This window comes from Octopus bimaculoides, chromosome 2 (genome assembly GCF_046866305.1).
Source record: "Octopus bimaculoides isolate indiv1 chromosome 2, ASM4686630v1, whole genome shotgun sequence".
Classification (NCBI taxonomy): Eukaryota; Metazoa; Mollusca; class Cephalopoda; order Octopoda; family Octopodidae; genus Octopus; species Octopus bimaculoides.
The window spans coordinates 87,946,571-87,966,570 of NC_142929.1; the positions used below are offsets into that span (position 1 = coordinate 87,946,571).

At 37.5% G+C, this 20,000-nt stretch overlaps 1 protein-coding gene across 4 annotated transcripts in view; it reads right to left on the minus strand.

Moving 5' to 3' along the window:
* Positions 1-20,000, minus strand: part of LOC106868009 (lysozyme) — a 104,406-nt gene that overhangs the window by 60,754 nt on the left and 23,652 nt on the right. Inside the window, exon 1 of one of the 4 annotated variants that reach the window (XM_089347124.1) lies at positions 12,425-12,746. The exons of 1 other annotated variant lie outside the window; for it this stretch is intronic. The gene's annotated coding sequence lies outside the window, so the exon portion shown is untranslated. Of the gene's footprint in view, positions 1-1,603; positions 1,642-11,194; positions 11,729-12,424; positions 12,747-20,000 lie in introns of those variants that run through there. 2 more of the 4 variants (XM_089347125.1, XM_089347128.1) reach the window with 2 other exon arrangements.

Genomic DNA, 20,000 nt, shown 5'->3' on the forward strand with positions numbered 1-20,000 from the left:
TATTTCGTCTGCTGCTACGTTCTGAGTTCAAATTCCGCCAAGGTTGACTTTGCCTTTCATCCTTTTGGGTCGATTAAATAAGTACCAGCTACGCACTGGAGTCGATGTAATTGACTTGATTCCTTTGTCTGCCCCCTTGTGGGCAATAAAGAAATAAGTATTTTTCTTCCCATAAACAATTTATGGAATGATAATGCAGTAGTCCATTGCCTGGACTTAAGTAGCAACCAAAAATATTTTAAATTTTTACTTTTCCCCTGCACCAAGTGAGTTTGTGTGTGCATGCATGTGTATGAGCACAAGCATTTAAGAAAAAACATATGCTAACAGAAAAGTATGCTATTAAAATGAATTATCTTTTACATACCCTTTTTAAAACACTCTGTTGCCCTAACGAAATTCCTTACAAACACTGAAAAACATCACACACTCAGCATGAGTGATATATTTTAGAGAGAGAGAGAGAGAGAGAGAGAGAGAGAGAGAGAGAGAGAGAGAGAGAGAGAGAGAGAGAGAGAGAGAGAGAGGAGGGGAGGGAGAGAGAGAGAGAGAGGGAGGGAGGGAGGGAGAGAGAGAGAGAGAGAGAGAGAGAGATAGAGAGAGAGAGAGAGAGAGAGAGAGAGAGCTCATTTCTGTCAAGTGAAAATTTTCACATTTGGTATATTGATGTACATTTTCACACTGAATCCAAGTTTGTGGTTCATTTCTTCCAGAAAATTTTAGAAAAATGTTACAGAGGTTTAAAATTTGATCATTGTTACTCAATCAGAAGACAGAATTTTTACATAATAGCTGTGATAAAATGAAAGTAAACAGGAGCCGAGTTTTTAAACAAAATGAAAGCAATGCAAAAGAATTAATACATATACAGAGAGAGAGGGGGGGAGAGGGAGAGGAAAAGAGAGAGAGAGGGAAAGAAAGAGAGAGAGAGGGAAAGAGAGAGAGAAAGTGGAAAATATATAGAGAGATAGATTAATAGTAATAGATAGTTTGAGATTTGTAGATTTAAAGGTTGAGTTATTTTTCATTGCAAATTTGTTTTGTATTATTATTTATATTTGGTATCAGTATTTATGGTGAACATTATCTTTGAGATGCAGATTTTGAAAATCAAATTTGTTTTTTTTTGAGGAAGCACTATTTTAGAGCCTTTCAGGGTTAAACATGAATACATAACTACACACACTCACATTTATATAGTAGATATACATGTGTGTGTGTGCACATTATGTGTAAAACTGCACACATATACTTATATACACATATACTACAGGTTTCCATACAGTTTCTGTGAGCCAAATTTCAGTCACAAGGAATTGGTTGACCTGAGACTATAGCAGAAGACTCTTGCTCAAGGTGCAAAAGAGTTGGACTGAATTAAAGCTATCAGGTTGCTAAGTGAACTTCTTGACTGTATAAACATGTTTGCACCAACAGTAAAGATGATATGTTATTTAGGCCTGTTATTGTTTTTACATGTTAAGACAATGCAAGAAAACAACAAAATTTTAAAACATTTCATGGGCTAAAATTCTATTGTCCTATCTACATGTTATGAAAAATAAAAAATGAATATTATTGGAGATGTAAAATTTGTACCTACTTTTGATAAGTTAACAAGTTTCAACTAAATTTCAATATGAAATCTTACTGATTATAAGACAGATGATAATTCTCACTGCAGTTTTTTCATTAGCTATCGATAGTTTTATTTTAAATATTATTGCTTTTATTTTGTCTTGTTGTTTCCTGTTTTAATGATATGATTTTCAATTGGAGTTGTGAAAGTAACAGATGGAAATTTTGTAATCAGAGAAATGACTAATAAGTTAAAACCATCATCATGAAAGTCATCAGCATTATCATTGCTTTTATCACCTTTATTTTCATTGTTATAATAATCATGTTTCATTATTATTATCATCATCATACACATACATACATGTATAACAATTTATAGTTAACAAATGAATGAGAAGAGGAAAAATAGTATTAATTGAAATGGCCTTTTATTTTCTTTGTTACAATATAAGATACAACTTCGAGCTGGTGCTATGCATAAGTTATTTGCCCTTCTGCAGATAAATTCATCTTTTGTTAACTTCTTGTAGATTGGTGGAAAAAGGAGAGAGACAAAGAGTAAGAGCTGTGTAGTCCCTCTCATAAGGTGTTTCCTCCATCGGTGCTGAAAGAAAGCAGAACCAAATTTTGGTTCTGTATTTATATTTTCTCTAACTAAATTAAGTCAGGCTGAACAAAGAGTGAGGAAGACAGGGGAAGGAGAGGTAGTGGTGAGTGAAATGTGTAATATTCTTTTTTGAACTAAGTTTTTTTACTCCGTTACTTAGCCCGTCTGTAATGCTTTCATGTGATTAGTTGAAGGGAAAGGTGAAGAACAAAAGAAAAAGAAGAGAGAAAAAGATGGTAAGGTGAAGAATGAGAGAGAAAGAGAGAGAAGTTTATTAAGTCTATAGAGTTGTGCAAAAAGTATATAAAATGTATACATAAAGTGCTTCAAGAAATCTTTGTATTCCAATTCCATTCACTTTTCAATGATTAACAGATGAGCGACTATCTATGGCTATGCTTCTAGGCTTTTTGGATAAAGATTTCAGAAATAACCCAATAAGTTTACCATTAATTCTATGAAATATTCACGGGTCCAGTGAAATTCAACAAGGGTCTGTTGCAAAGGTTCTTCAATTCTTTTCAAATTTACACCATTTGTTAGTATCCATGAGAGGAGTAATTCCTGAAAATTTTATCCCCATACCAGTCAGATTTTATGGCCATTTAAAGTTTTGAGTAACTTCCAAAATTTTTGAAATATTAAATTTCTTTTATATTTAGGGGCCCATCATTCCAGATAGGTTTGATACTATACCTTAGAAAGTAGGTTTCTTTAATCCCTACTATCTCAAGTCCCTCAGACACTAAAGATCAAACCTTTTAATTCAGTCAATGTAGAAAAAATTCCAACCAACAATTACTAAAATCCACATCTTGGAGTCTATTTTAAAAATATTTCAAGTTTTCATCAGCTATTACTTAATAACAACAATTGGTAAGTATACCCTCTTCTCTAATCTTAAAGGAAGGTCTGAAATCTTAAAATAACACATGAATTCACTTACTGAAATACCTGTTTTCTTGCACAACAGTGGGGTCTAAAACAGGACAAGGTGAAAAATTTGATGTTTTTTCAATTTTTTAACCAGAATAACTTCTTATCACTTAGCTGAAACTATATAAAACTATATATATTCAAAAATGCACCTAATAGTGAGTATAGAAATGTAAAACTATAGCATTTAAAACTACTCTAAGCATCAATTGTCATCCCCTGAAAATGGCTCAAAATGGAAATTCCCTGTTTTGTGTGTAGTTCAGGGCTGTGGAAATTAATGTGCAACAATTAGAAAAACTTTCAAGCCTGAAAATCTTTGGGCATTGACATCATGGATATGGCAGCTGCAAGGAGAGAAAGCAGCACCATCATTCAGCTTGTATTCATTTCCATTTATGTAGACTGGAGCAGCATCAAATGAAGTGTCTTGCTTCAGGACACAACATGCCACCCAGCTCAGGAATCAAACCCAGAACCCGATCAAGACCTTAACTATTAAGCCACATGCCTTCATAAACTGTAATTATTTTATAACATAGACAACTGCATGTAGTCATTGTTTCCTGTCCAAAAGAAAAATATGCAATGAAAGCTGTAACAATTATCAGCTTTTTAACCCTTTAACATTTAGATTTCTTTGTCAAATGAATTGGATCATTCCAGTGAAACTCAACAAGGGTTAGTTGCAAAGGTTCTTAGATTCTACCAGAACAAGAATGAGAAGGCAAAGAATATGTTTATGTTTGCTTACTACTACATAGGCATCTAAAACAATTAGAGAAGCATGGTACATACTCTCAAATCATATTCTTGTAACAGCTGTAGTTTAATCATAATTTGGCAAGACATGATATATGTAGTAAATATCAAATGTATGCACAAAGAAAATGAAAATAAAATAAAGTAAAAGTTTAGTGTACTAAATACAAGAAACAAATTTGTTGTTCTTATTTGGAGATATTTTATCAATACTAAGATAATTCAGCTTGATAACAAAAATTTTTATATGAATTAATTTTGTTTATTGCTTTAGACTGGTATGCAAATTTTAAGAAATCTATGGTTGTGTTGATGATGTTAAGCCAGCATCAAGGCATACAATTCATCTAAAGCTTTGACAATTATAACAATATCATAAATTTATCAATTACTACAATACCTGACCTCTAATCTGGCTTTCAGAAATTTGGGATTTCCAGGAATCTGGGAATAGTGTCCAATACTGTGCAATATACTGTACCTTGTATTGAGTAAACAGACTCTGTTTGTTAAAGTTGGTTAATTTGTTTATGATGTGTTAAAATAGTTTAGTTCTTCACTTTTGTTAAAGTGGAATGATGAAGATTAAACATACTTTGCTTCAGAAGTGTATTAATTTGTACCTGTATCTCTTAAAATCATGTTTTTTACTTTTTTTCATTTAGTTTTCATCCTATAAACATACAGTATACATTGTATAGTATAATAAGAATTTTAAATGGGTTAACAAATATCAAACAGTCCTTGCTTTAGAAGTGTATTAATTTGTAGAGAATGACCGTGCGAACCAAAGGAGAATGGTGACGAATGGAACAGGCTCCTTTTAAACGCGTTGCACGGTCGACACTCAACAAACTGGTGACCCCGACATGATTCTGTTCACACAGCTTCACTTAAATGGTGACTAAGTGCCAGCTATAGGACCAACCGTTCTTTCAGTTTTTTCACTACAATTATTTCCTGTTTTGTCTGTTTGTCTTCGACAAACCGACTGGTGCGACGCTATGTAGTGAAACCACCTTTCTCCGTTATTTATTTACAAATGCGAACGTAGCAGGTAACAACTCTTTCCCGCCTTGGACCCTGCTGTGTCATCACCTGACTGACTTTTGTTTGCGCGGCAATTGTCTCCAGTACTGTTCGCACCAGGATGCAAACCGACCAATCGTGGCCATCTAATAAGGTCATGTGAGAGAGTATTTTTCTGATCTTTCTGGAGCCTCTCCGTACCTATAAATAGCCTGCTTTATACACGCCACTTTGTCGCGGCTTCAGATCTTCTAAGATCTGGTCGTTGACCACATAACACCAACCAGCCAGTTTCCAGCGACTACATCAACACCATCGTTCAACTGTTTACTACAAGCTTCCCCGACGTCACTACGTACACAAGCTACCAACAGCAACCAAACAGCGCCCGCACAGGTTCAACCAATACTGTTGTGAAATATCTTCACCTAGGTTAACAGAACTCAACCTGCGAAAGACCATCTGTATCAAGTAGCCCGGCCTGGCATAGAAGCCTCAACTGCACATGTGACTTAGCTCTGCCTCAACGCCTCAAACTCTTATATACAGACTTTCAAATCTACTGTGTACCTTAACTGAGAACTGGTATTTCCTTATCCGTGTTACTGACTCTTTTCTATGCTCTGTATCTCTTGCATTCACATACATATATTTGTATACACACTCTTTGTTTACATGACGGCCTGTCTTACATTGTGTTTTATTATGTCGCATTCACACTCACACACAGACATACAGTTTAATGCTCTAATAAACCTTACTGTTATACATCTTTACCGGTTGACTCCCTATCTTTTCCTTGCTGGCAAATTTCCTAGTTCTCTTATGTTATAGTATTATAACATATCATATATTTTGTGTCGACTGTGCGACGCGTTAAAAGGAGCCTGTTTCCATTCGTCACCATTTCTCCTTTGGTTCGCACAGTCGTCTACAAATTTGTTAAATACATGTTTGTTCTTTTAACATTTTATCTTATATTTAGACAGAAAACTGGAAAATCCAGGACACTTCCAGTCCCAAACTGGCCAGTACTAAATAACTAAAACAACACTTACATTACTCCACATGACATTACACAAGAACAATTATACAACCTAACTACTAATTACAGCAATCTTAGTAGAAAGCTCAGCTACAATTACAATTGTTTTTGCTACCCAGCTATCTAATGACAGCCATAAACACAACAATTATACTTCCCAAATAACTTGAATGTAACATTAGGACAAATAATAATAGGTATAACATCTATATTGTCAAATACATACTTTTTCTATTTATTAGGAAGAAGGTAAGTATAACTTATTGCAATCCACAGTAGAAACATTTACAGTATATATGGCACAAACTAAAGCATTTGACCCGGTGACAAAAGAAAAAAAAAAAGTCTAATAGGTGTAAAACAACTTGTTGGGAACGAATATGAAGAAAAAAATGCACGCTCATGAACAGGTGGGTGGGGAGAAGGCTCGGAACATTCACATCGCCTCACCAGAGCCAAGAAACAAAAGAAAAATAGTGTAATAGATGTAAAACGACTTGCTCTGAATGAATATGAAAAAAAAAAAATGCGCGCTCGCGAAAGGCGGAGTGGAGAGAGGACTTGGAACATTTACATCGTCAGTCCATGGCCTCTAAACTATAGTGTTTGACCCGAGCTCAAAAGCAAAAAATAACACTGGTCAACAGCCAATTTTCATCAGGGATATTATATGGCGTTTTATATGTAGTTTTGTCTGCAGATTTCAAAAATGTAATTGGTTTCCTTCTATCAGGCACAGTTTTTCTGATGAGATAAGAGAGGTATATAACTCCCATCAGCAGTATCGCTACACGTAAACATCTTATACAGGTAAATTCTGCCTTCTGTTTTATAACTATTTGTATTCATTTTGTAATTTTATGTTTTCATAATCTTTTCTTTTCATAAATTTTACTTTCTGTTTAAGGTGCCAACTCATCATCAAATTCTACTCGGGATGTCAAGGCATTGCAAGAACAGTCCTGATATATTTTGTCATGTTGTGGTTCATTTACCACCAAAGCTGAGCAACGTGTCATCACAAGTGAAATCAAGAAGGTCAACCAGTTATACTTTGGCTGCTCTCTCGGGGATCAAGATAAGAGTTGGGCCCTGCACATCATCTGCAAATGGACTAAGGGATTGGCTAAATAAGAGGAAGAGAGCAATGCCGTTTACAACACCTATGATATGGAGAGAGCCAAAGGATCATTTCATGGGCTGTTATTTCTGCAACATTAATGTATGTGGGTTTACTGTAAAGACCAAGCATAAGATTGTGTATCCCAACTTGGAATCAGCAAGAAGACCAGTACCACACAACGATGATGATCTTCCTATTCCAATACCACCAGAAAATGGCCTTCAAATGTCTGACGAAGATGTATTTCCTGAAGAAAATACTACTGCTGTGGAAGACACTGAAGTGGATGCAGATTTCACGATTGAAAATGAAGACGTACCACAGAAATTTTCTCAAGGAGAGTTAAATGATTTAGTCAGAGACTTGTCATTGTTGAAGGATAAAGCTGAACTATTAGCATCTCGCCTACAAGAAAAGTGTCTGCTTAAGAAAGATGTTTGTATTACTCATTTCAGGAAGAGAAATAGTGATCTGACTTCATGCTTCTCTGTTGATGGACCACTTTGTTTCAGTAATAACACTGATGAGTTATTTCGCTGCTTGTTCCAAGAGCATATTCCAGCTGAATGGCACTTATTCATCGATTCATCTAAGAGAAGCCTCAAGGTAGTACTACTACACAACGGCAATAAGAAACCATCCATTCCCATAGGACATTCAGTGCACATGAAGGAGTGTTATGAAAACATGCAAGTACTCCTCAATGCCATAATGTATACAAACTACAGCTGGAAAATCTGTGGAGACTTGAAAGTGATTGGAATGTTGATGGGAATGCAATCTGGGTTCACGAAATATTGTTGCTTTTTATGCCTATGGGACAGTCGTGCAACTAACAAGCACTATGTTTAATCAGAGTGACTTTGCAAAAATCATATGAGCCGGGAGTTTCTAGCGTCCAGAGCAAGCCACTTTTAAACCCAGAAAATGTTCTTCTCCCTCTTCACATAAAGCTTGGCCTCATTAAACAATTCATAAAGACACTTGCCTGGAAAAGTTCAAAAGGTTTTGAATATGTGAAGGCCAAATTTCCAAAAATCACAGAGGCAAAACTGAAGCAGAGTGTATTCATAGGTCTGCAGATAAAAGAACTCTTGAAGGACAACCACTTCCTCACAGCTACTGGATGAAATTGAGCTTAAAGCCTGGGAATCCTTCAAATAGCTCTGTGAAAATTTCCTAGGCAACAAGAGATCTCTAGAGTTTAGAAATGGAGTGAAATGTCTTCTAGACTCCTATGCTGCAATGGGCTGTCGGATGTCACTAAAAATCCACTTCCTTGATTCACATCTGGACTTTTTTGCAGAGAACCTTGGAGCAGTGTCTGATGAGCAAGGGGAACGCTTTCATCAAGATATTGCATTGATGGAACAATGATATCAAAGATTTTGGAATGCAGGAATGTTAACTGACTACTGTTGGATGTTATACAGGGATGAACCTGAGACAAAACACCATAGAAAGTCCAAATCCCAAAGATTTTAAGTTGTTATGCATTCGAGTGTATTCCAACTTATTTGTACACAATAATTTTAATTTTGTACAATAAAAAGCTATGAAATTATCGTATCTTGTATTCATTATACTTTATATAGACATGCTTTACGTATCCTATAAGTTAAAACAGCAGGTATCATTAACATGAAAATGTGACCCGATAGACGAAATCAGACTTCAGATTCGTAATCAGCATCAAAAATTAACCCAGAAAAGTAAATCAGCAACTCGGATGATTAAAAAAAGTTTCATTTTGTTGACCAGTGTAATTAGTGTGAATATATATATATATATATATATATTCACACTAATATATATATATATATATATATATATATATGTGTGTGTGTGTGTGTGTGTGTTTGTGTGTATAAATTAAAACAGTAAGGTAAAGAACTGGATATTAATTAATATCAATTTAATACCATGGAACTAGTACATTGAAAGAATCAGGAGATTCTGAAAAATTATATGAGATCTCAAAGGATTATTGTATATGTATATATAAAGGAGACCACTAGGTGAACGGCTAATGTGCTAGAAGAATGTGATCTAGCATATTAGCCGTTCACATAGTGGTCTTTATATATGTGTGTATATATATATATATATATGTGTGTGTGTGTGTGTTCGTTCTTGATATTCTTTCAGAGCAAGTTGTTTTACATCTGTTACCCTATTTTTCTTTTGTTTCTTGGCTCCGGTGAGGCGTCTCGGATCATTCACGATGTGAATGTTCCGAGCCCTCTCCCCCACCCCCCCGTTCGCGAGCGTGCATTTTTTCTTCATATTTATTCTCAGCAAGTTGTTTTACACCTATTAGACTAATTTTTTTATTATTTTTGTCACTGGGTCAAATGCTCTAGTTTGACCTAAAAATCACATAAAAGTCATAAAAACTCACATACATATGCATGCATACTCTGACATATATAAACATAAATATATATATATACACTTAAGTGTACATACATAAACGTCTATACATGCACACCAATGAGTCAATTGTTATTGTTATTATAAGGACACATATATATATCCACTCACACATCCATACACATATGTGTATATAAGTATTCCCTTACGTACATGTTTCCTGGTACATAAGCTCTAGTTGAGTTTGGGAAGGGGGACCTGTGTATTGGTTCCTATCACTATATTTGGAGTTGATGTTCACTGGTTACTTCGACGCGAGAACCTTGAAGATTTACATCTATACGCTACATTTAGTAGTGGGCTACATCGTATCAAATTGATATGGCACATCAGATCCAGCCCGCTACAAGATGTATGTGTATTTTAGCGTGCGTATGTATGTGAGTGTGTGTATGTGTTGTGTGAGTATGAGTGGGTACGTACATGCACGTATGAGTATGTGTGTAAATATATGTATGTATGTACATATATATATATATATATATATGTATAAAATGTTTTTCAATTTTAACCGTTGTCTGCGGAAATAGTGACATATATATGTATAGACGGATAAGCGTATATATGTCTGTGTTCGTTTACCACAAATCTAATCATACCATCTACGCCACGTTGGGTTTCTACAGGCCAAACCTACCCGGTAACATTGATACTCTCGCGACCCAGTGCGCGTACTTTAGCCCGGACCGTGCAACCATCATGTTTGGCATTGAGGTGTCGGTCCAAGGCCGACCTCGCTGCCAAAACTTGGGATGCAGAGCCCTTTCTCAGTGCCTCTTCTAACGTCTTAACTGTTTGCTAAATCTAATAGACTCGAGTCGAATGGCTCTTTTAGGGCAACCCACAACCGGTTATTCAACATGGTACTGGTGAGTGCCTCATGACGAACTCCTTAATCTGGCTACTGTATGTTTCGCAAGCCAATAGGGTCTTCTTCAACTTCCAGTAACCAGATCCCTGTCTGTGGATTCTATCTATATGTACCTTGCACGTCACTAATTTGTGATCCGTACAGGATATATAAGCAAATTGTTGATGACTAAAGGGGGGACATATCTCTAGTATTCACTACTATCCTGTCTATATAAGACCTGAGAGATCCGTAGTTATTACTCCAAGTCCACATTGGAACGCTCGGATTCTCGAATCTGAATCGATCTGCCAGCCTAAATCGCTTCAGCAGATCGACGAGGTGTGAGTTACTTTTCCCACCGGTTGAGCCAAGTTTCCTAATATTACTATTGTCTTTGACGTCACAAGAAAATCCTCCAGGCGTTGACAGAATTCATTCCGTTCGCCCGCTGTGCAAGGCGTGTAAATACCGATCAGCCTGAAGGTCTTACCACTGAAAGTAAGATCCAGAATGACCGAATCACCTTCTGGGTCTACAAAGATTCCGCGTGTCTGCAGAGCCAAGTTTTTTCGGATCAGAACTACATCGGCACCCCTTCCCTCTGTTCGACTAGGAGACATGATTTTCTCATAGTCTTTCAGGTTTGAGAAGGCCTGCAGCTTATCCAACTTGGTCTCTGTAGCAACCATAATATTAGTTTCATGTGACCTGAGGTCGTCGAGGAAGTAAGCTTGCTTCCACTTCGAACTCAGGCCACGCACATTCTGACAGCCTACACGTAATGCATCCATGTCAAAAAACAAGAAAAGAAGGAAATTTGCCTACTTTAATCCAGGGGGAACGCTCTCTACCACTGAGGCTGAGACTACTCCCTTCGTCTCTTCTAAGGTGGGTTCCTTCGGCGGGTCGAACACTTTGAGCATGTCTATTAGTTCGCTATCTCTTTTGGATATCTGTTTTTCAGATCTTTGTAAAGATCTCGGGGTCATTTTGCAATGCTATTTGGGTTTTTAGCATTGCTAGTCCTGAAAATGTTGCACTTTAGTGATGCTTGATTATCCCCAACATGGTTTGTTAGTGTTTTTAAACACTACAGTGACGAGTATTCAGTTGAATAAAATTACTGCTGTTGTTTGTCAACAACAACTATCGGCGGTGTATATTTCGTTTGTCACTGTTATTTATGACATATTTCATCTCAGTTACGTTTGTATGAATAAACGAGTGTGTCTGAAGCACGTTTACTTCATGATACCACCATAATCCCTTGTGCATTTCTACTGCTTTTAGGTATTTTTTCCTGTTTTCCTGAATTTTTTTGCCCCCCTACCCCTCCAATTTCTTCATTTTTCACTTTTTTCCGTAACCATAACCCTAACCCTAAACAGAAAAATTGCTGTAAATTTTTTTTAAAGCTAAAACCAGTACAAACGCACGAACGATGTCATAAATAACAGTGACAAACGAAATATAAACCGCCGATAGTTGTTGTTGACTAACAACAGTAATTTTATTCTGCTGAATACGTCATTGACAGGTTGAAATTACAATTTAACATGAAATAACTTCGAAAATACCAACTTTTCTCAACAACGCTAAGAGTAAAAGATGTTCTATATGACACATTCTACCAGTATACGAAGTTTCAAAGTGTTTAGTTAAAGAAAATTAATTAATCGAGCTGCCTATGAAAAGGAAAAGATCCGAAGACATTCTTTTCCCCCCAACAGAAGACATTTTCCAAAAAAATTTCACAATTTCACAAAAATAGTAATAACAAAACACGTTCCACAATGGAACACAGTCCGCACAAAGGTAATAAACAAATCCTTCCCCCGTGGAGGAGGATAACAATTTCAACAATAAATATCTGTAAAAACAGTTCAACAATGTCTCCCTTACGAGAAGCCACAATAAAAAATTAACAATTCCTGCAAGCAGGCAACAATGACATAAACGTTTCAGGTACAACAATAATAAACATACACTCCCAGCCAATAATTAGCTCAAACAAAGTTGCTCTCGCTAACTGACTTTGGCTTACGGAGTTCTTACTTTTATTGCTATCCAAAACCAGCCAGAAGGATAGACATATTGTTGAGAACAATAGAGTTTGTTGGAGGTCTGTGATATTTCTATTCTAGCTATTGGTAAAGGGTCAAGTGGCAAAGCATTACTCTGCTTATTGATGGCATCTGGCAAATATAACTGCTGTCACTCACAGAAAAAAACTATTGTTTTAGCGTGAGAAAAGTGGTGTTGAAATTTGGCGATCGAGGATCGAATCCATGCTATGCTTGCATGAAGTCACTACACATAATGTGCCAGTTGGAAAAGAGAAGAGACGCACCTCTACTGTTCCGAACTTTCTTCCTCTAGCAAGGTATGAAATTCCTTGCCAGATTGGTTTCAAGGCCTTTTCTACTTGTGTGGTCGTCATTATTTCGATTATCTTTGTTTTCGAAGAGTACGTTCTATATATAGTTTTATTCTTGGAACATTTATTCATATATTTACATGCCTCTCTGTGGGTTGTATGCTTGCTGTTAACCATGGTGAGGTAGCTCACGAACAGCGCTATGTTAGAACCTGTACAGTGTGGCTGGTACTGTGTACATAGAGATGTTGTTGACAATGTTAGTGAGAGACATGATGGTGGCGACGAAGATGGAGGTCACTGTAATACTCTTGGACGGGTGTTGTCGGACGTCGTCGCTGGAACTGGCTGTGTCATGTGGTCAGTGGTTAATATCTTAGAAGGCCTGGAACCAAAGTTATTCCTTATTTCTCACAAGAAGTAAACATAGAGCGGATAACACAAAACATGTGGGGACCAAAAAACTAATGAAAGAAAAATGAAATGAATTTGAAAATGAAAAGATGAAATGAAACTTTTCGGCCCCCGCCTCCGAGCGACTTCATTTATTCTGTTAATACGACTTTAATTTAATCCAACTCCGTCTTTCTGTAGAATGTCAATTTTGTAAACCTCTCGGAGATCAAGATAATTTATATACTTTGGTACCTGACTGGTATCCATTGTTTTCTCCCAGTATTCAAAGTCTTCGTTGCATTTAAATATTTTTGACATTTGATCCTGGTTTGCTAGTACACAACTATAACGCCATGGTATGCCAGTGTAAGTTGCCGTATTAACTGTTATTGCGTCTTCCCAAGTGTCTATGTAGTTGCAGAGTTCTGTATTTGAACTGTCGTATATTACTACGTATTTTATTTTTTCACAGGCTGGGGGAGGGGAAGTTCTGGGGCTCTTGTGTGTCTGCGTTTTTCTTTGTGTCGGAAGGGTGTGGGGAAGTTTGGCGTCTGTAGGGGGAGGGTGGGACAAAGTGAGTGTGGGTGGTTGTGTGGTGGCCGCGGGATGGGGGTCGACATCCACATGGTGTACCTTTTTCCTTTTTTTTTCTTGTTCTCTTTCCGACCGTTCCCCACTCATTCCCTTCTTTGTTTGCTTCTTCCTTAGCACTTGCGTCTACTGTTGGTACTGGAGGTTCGACTTCCTGCTCATGGGTCCTTCTTGGGGCTTTTTGGGCGGCGGAGGACAATCCGCTCTAATGTGGCTATAGGAAAGTTGGTTATAGCAGCTCAGCGGGCTGCATGTTCGAATCATGTCGGGGGTCACCAGTATAGGAAAGTTGGTTATACATCATTAGATGTATACCTGACTTTCCTATATAAAGTTAATGAATATAACGGAACGCTGAACTCCAGACTATCAACTTAAACAACATTTATTCAGGTGGTAAATATATACATCTTTAGCTCTTGTTGACAGTTGTTACAGCTTCTGTGTGTGTGAGTATAGTTGTTGGGACGTTGTTATGTAGATGTAAGCGAGCTGTCGAGTGTAAGTCCGAAAGATGGGGAGTGACAGCTAAACACGTAAAGAGACTGTTTCCAGAGTTGGAATGTTGGAGACACTGCTTGACACGTCCATGCTCATGGCCGGCCGACCGAGAAAGAGATAGAATTAAGCGGGAAAGCTTGCTTGTTTAATTCCACGCATGCGTGAGACTACGCATGCGCACGGCGTTACTACAGGGCTCCCTTGCCAGTGCGAAAACCCACGATAATATGAAATCTGTTAGAACGCCTGAGGCAGGATGGCCACTGAAAACCACCCACAAGATGTAGCACAAAACACACACAAAGAAAAATGAAAGAAATGAATGTGCACTCGTGAGAACATGCATGCAATGTACAAATGAAAGAAAGTGTGTGTGAGAAAAAACACAGAACATAGTAAAAGTGTCTGTAGAGAAAAAATCTAGTTCGTACAAGAGTCCCACAAGGAGATAGAATGTCCGTACTCAGGAAGTCGTGGTCAGTTGTGACTGGTTACCTGGTACGGAATATTCTATGAAAGTTACACAAGGAAAATTTGGTCTGTTGATCGTGAGTGGAAAACATCCACTCTAACAGAGTCGACAAAACCGAGTGGGTTGATATGGTGTGTCCCTGGTGGTGGGGTTGTTGGCGCACGACATTGTGGTAGACAGTACATTGATGGTGAAGACGTCGGCGCAGGAACTGTAATATAGCTGTGTTCTGTATGTGTGGTGGTAATGATCTGTTGAAACTTGGCGACATCGGGGGGAATGCTTGTAGTTGGTAGTAGTAATTGTTGTCGTCACGGTGGTAATCTTGGTTGAACGAAGCTGGTGGCGAAAAGGCTGTTTGGTGATGAGTGTTTGAAGAGGTACGCTTTTACAGACAATTGACAGACAAATCTCTGTACGACCATTAGCGAAAACCTCGAAGAAAAATTTTCTTAACCCAAGATGAAAAAAACGACTGTGCGAACTCAAAAAGGAGAAATGGTGATGAATGGAAAAACAGAGGACTCCTTTTATTTAAACGTGTCACATGGTCGAACACCAAAATATCTAGCAAAGATGATATACAAGTAATTATGTTATACTACGGTAACATAGATTTCGTAAATACCAGTAATGAGACGATAGAAAAGACAAACGTATGAAATGAATAACAAGAGTTATTTAGTGTGGCATGAAAGATGTATGTGTATGTGAGAGTGTGAATGCGACATATAAGAACATAATAAAAAACAGGCCGTCTATATGTATGTGAGATATCACAGCAGTTAGAAAGTCAGTACACGTGAGAGTTTTATACCAAGTTCTTTGAGTACACAATTGGAAAGTCGCAGGCTGTAATTCTTGTCTGTTTATCGTGAGTGGAAGCATCCACTCTAACAGAGGCGAGAATAAAAACCGCGCTTGTTGATGTTGGTAATACGTAGTAAGTCGTGTTGACTATGGTTGGAGATGTTGGTGGCGTAGTAATCGTAGAATCGTGTTGGTCATGACGATGATGCTGGTTAGTAGTTCAGTCTCCATGGCCGCATTTGTTCTTTAGTCAGGTTCGCCAGTTATAAGTTGGTAGTCCAGAGTCCATGCTGCGTTTGTTTCTTCGTCGGGGTCACCACTTTATAGAAAGTGGGTTATTGCAGCTCAGCGGGCTGCGTGTTCGAATCACGTCGGGGGTCACCAGTATAGGAAAGTTGGTTATAGCAGCTCAGTGGGCTGCGTGTTCGAATCACGTCGCGGGTCACCAGTATAGGAAAGTTGGTTATACATCATTAGATATATACCTGACTTTCCTATATAAAGTTAATGAATATAACGGAACGCTGAACTCCAGACTATCAACTTAAACAACATTTATTCAGGTGGTAAATATATACATCTTTAGCTCTTGTTGACAGTTGTTACAGCTTCTGTGTGTGTGAGCATAGTTGTTGGGACGTTGTTATGTAGATGTAAGCGAGCTGTCGAGTGTAAGTCCGAAAGATGGAGAGTGACAGCTAAACACGTAAAGAGACTGTCTCCAGAGTTGGAATGTTGGAGACACTGCTTGACACGTCCATGCTCATGGCCGGCCGACCGAGAAAGAGATAGAATTAAGCGGGAAAGCTTGCTTGTTTAATTCCACGCATGCGTGAGACTACGCATGCGCACGGCGTTACTACAGCCTCTTCTACTTGCGTGGTCGTCATTATTTCGATTATCTTTGTTTTCGTGAAGTACGTTCTATATATAGTTTTCTCCTTGGTATCTTTCATAATTTCTTGTGGAGGGAACACCTTTACTTCGCACCCCTCCCTACAAAGCATGCTCTTATATTTACTCAGTTCTTTTAGTTCGACTTCGTTGCTATGACACTTGGCGACAGCCGCAAAATTTCATTTCTTCAACTGCTCATCCATTATTTCGACAGACTTCAATAGTTCCTTCTCAGAAGACCTAAGCTCCAAGGAGGTGAGGTTTTCGTATTCCATCATTAATACTTGCGCTACCCACTTCTTCGAAGGGGAAAAGCGTTAACAGACTGCCGTGAGGCAGTAAACAAAGTGTTTAAAAAACATGAAACAATTTTAACATTAAACGAAACAACAAATATAACACTCACGCACGTAAATACTGTGCAGAAAAAAGTGAGACTGGAACCAAAGACATTGAGATAAGAAGTTGAATTTTTATAAGTAACGTAGGCTCAAATTATGGCTTAGAACAATTAGACTGTCTCACGTGATTTATTTGGAGGCTGCGATTGGTCAGGTTGCATATTGGCGCAAGTTAGAGTAAGAGACAAATTGTGCCAATACCAACCAATCAGAGTGATGGACACAATGGGGTCTAAATAGCGCCCAAAGGTTAGCTGCTTTCTGCTACGTTCGAATGTATATATATATATATATATATATATATATATATATATATATATATGTATAATAAAAGAGAGAAGAATTTCACTAGAGTATGCGCTAAAGACATCATTTACTATATATTTTAACTGTGTAAGGTTGTAGGCTGTAGAATAAATACTGACTAACGCAATAAAACGGTTGCACGGAGTTGAATACTAACACTGTTAAAGCTGCATAGCAGGAATACGATATGGACGCTAGGACTGTTAAGGAAGCATTATCTTCAAACTGGTTATAAAGACTGGAATAACATTTCTGTAATTATATTGAAAGAGCTGCTAAGGCTTTCTACTTCGCCAAGTTTCCGAATTTGTCATAATAACTAGAATAACATTTTCTTCAGATGTATTTGCAAGTGTTGTGAGTACTGTCAAATCAACCAAATATTCATGCTGGTTATAAAAACGAGAATAATGTTTAAACCACAACTCTCCATGATGAAAAGGAAAATCCAAACAGTGGTACTGCAAAGTGGACGCTGTTGTTCGTTCAACGTCTAGACCGCAGCTAAACTAAACTCTTTCAAAATCGGTACGTTTTACTGTTAGGCGGAAGTTGTTGCTGTATTACTACATCGCCAACCCTACCTGGCTGGCGCCTGCCCAAGTGCCACTAGATTACGCCACAGCGATAAAACAGTTGTCATGTCTCACTACAAGTGAATAAAGAAGTCTGCATGTATAACATGTGAAAAAGGTATTTAAAAACGGTATTTAAGTGAATACAGGTTCAAGCTGAACGCAAATAAGTGGATTTCTTTTTGCCTATAATTAGATATTTGGAGCAAATCATAGATAGAAAGAGTCGGCATCCGGATCCTGGGCATCAGCAATTAAAAATATGCCCTAGCCAAAGAATGTGGTGACATTACAATCGTTTTGGGGTTTGGTGAATTATTACCAAATTTACATCCCTAATATTCATAACTTGTGTGCACCATTAAATTACCTGCTAAGGAAAGGAATGAAATGGAATTGGACGCAAAAATGCCAAGAAGCCTTCAAACAGTTAAAAGATATATTAACTTCCGAGCTATCTTTAGTATACTATAATCCGAAAAAGGAAATTATAGTAGCTTCAGATGCCAGTGAATATAGCATCGGTGCTGTAATTTCGCATAAATACTAAGATGGTAATACAAAACCTGTAGTACATGCATCACGTACACTATTGCTCGCTGAGAGGAATTACAGCCAGATTGAGAAAGAAGCTTTGGCAATTATTTATGCTGCAAAAAGTTCCATAAATTCATCCATGGCAGAAGGTTTTGTCTGCAAACCGATCGTCACCCATTATTGACTACATTTGGCCCTAAGAAGAGCATTCCAGCACATACTGCCAATAGATTGCAGAGATGGGGAACCATTTTATTGAACTACAATTTCAAAATGGAATAGCTCCCCTCATAAAAGTTAAGCCACGCAGACGGGTTATCTAGGTTAATAACTGAAAATGTTGAACCGTTCGAAGTTACGAGGTGAAATGGAGATAAAAAGCATTTTGTGTAACGTGATTAATGAATTGCCTGTCACCTTAGAAGAAATTAAAACCAAAGTACTGAAAGATGAGTTTATAAAGAAGATGAAAGTCACCTTGAAAGAAAATAAAGTAAACACACACACTGGACTGAAAATTTAGATTCGAACTTCTATTCTATATAGGACAATATTCTAATGTATGCACAAAGGACTATAGTACCATTTACACTGCAAAAAAGAATTCTGAAAAATTTTCGCGTTGAAAGCACTTATGAGAAGCTATGTGCATTGGCCAAAGATGGAGAAAGGTATCGAAAATCTTGTAAGATCCTGCAGAGGATGGCTCAGACAACGAAATCACTTACTGTAAGATACCAACCGTGGTCAAAGCCCGAGACACCCTGGTCCAGGCTTCACATAGATTTCGCAGGCCCACTATATGGAAACTATTTTCTTGTAGTAGTGGATAGCTTACACAAAATGGCCGGAAGTATGTAAATGTAGACATCCTATGCCCTCTGCAATAATTTATTCCTTCCATGAGATATTTGCTCGATATGATATACCAGGTATCATTGTGCTCGATAATGGGTCACAGTTTTCAGGATCTCAACTCAGAAATTTCTGCCAGATGTTCCAAATTGATAATATAACCACGCCACCATATCGCCCACGGTCAAATGGTCAGGCGGAATGGTTCGTGGACACGTTCAAGAGGGCATTAAGAAAAACGAGCAACGAAAGGATTGGTGATCTGACATTAATAAAATTTCTAAAGGTATATAGAATTACTCCAAACCCAAACGCACCATCAGGTAAATCTCCATCCGAACTAATGCTCGCGAGAAAGATTAAGTTCATTTTGGACAAACTACTGTCAAACAGACAAAAAAAACACACTTTAAAATACAATAATGACAAAATAATAAAATAATAAAATACAATAATGACAATTTTGAAGTAGGCGAAAAAGTGTTTTTTTAAGCATACAGATATGGGAAACAATCATGAGAAGATGGTATTATTTGTAACAGAATTGGAAAAATGATCTATATGGTAAAAGAAGGCAAAAGGACAACAGTTCGATTTCAGGTGAGAAACCAGTTGAGAAAAAGGTACACCGAGGATAATAATAAGTTAATTGAAGAACCGATAGATTTTAATGCACACCATATTTGAAGTACCATTACCAGATAAAACTGGCATACCCTTTCGGAGCAATACTAGAAAAAGGAAAATTCGAGAGCTTTTAATAGTTGACCCAAAGAGGAAGGTGATTTTTTTTTAGAAGGGGGGTTGTGGGGGAGAACTAAAAGAAAATTAACAAATGTGTACACCCACACTCTTCGAGAAATGTATAGTTTAAAAGGGAAGATATGAATTTAACTGATACCCCAGAACGTGG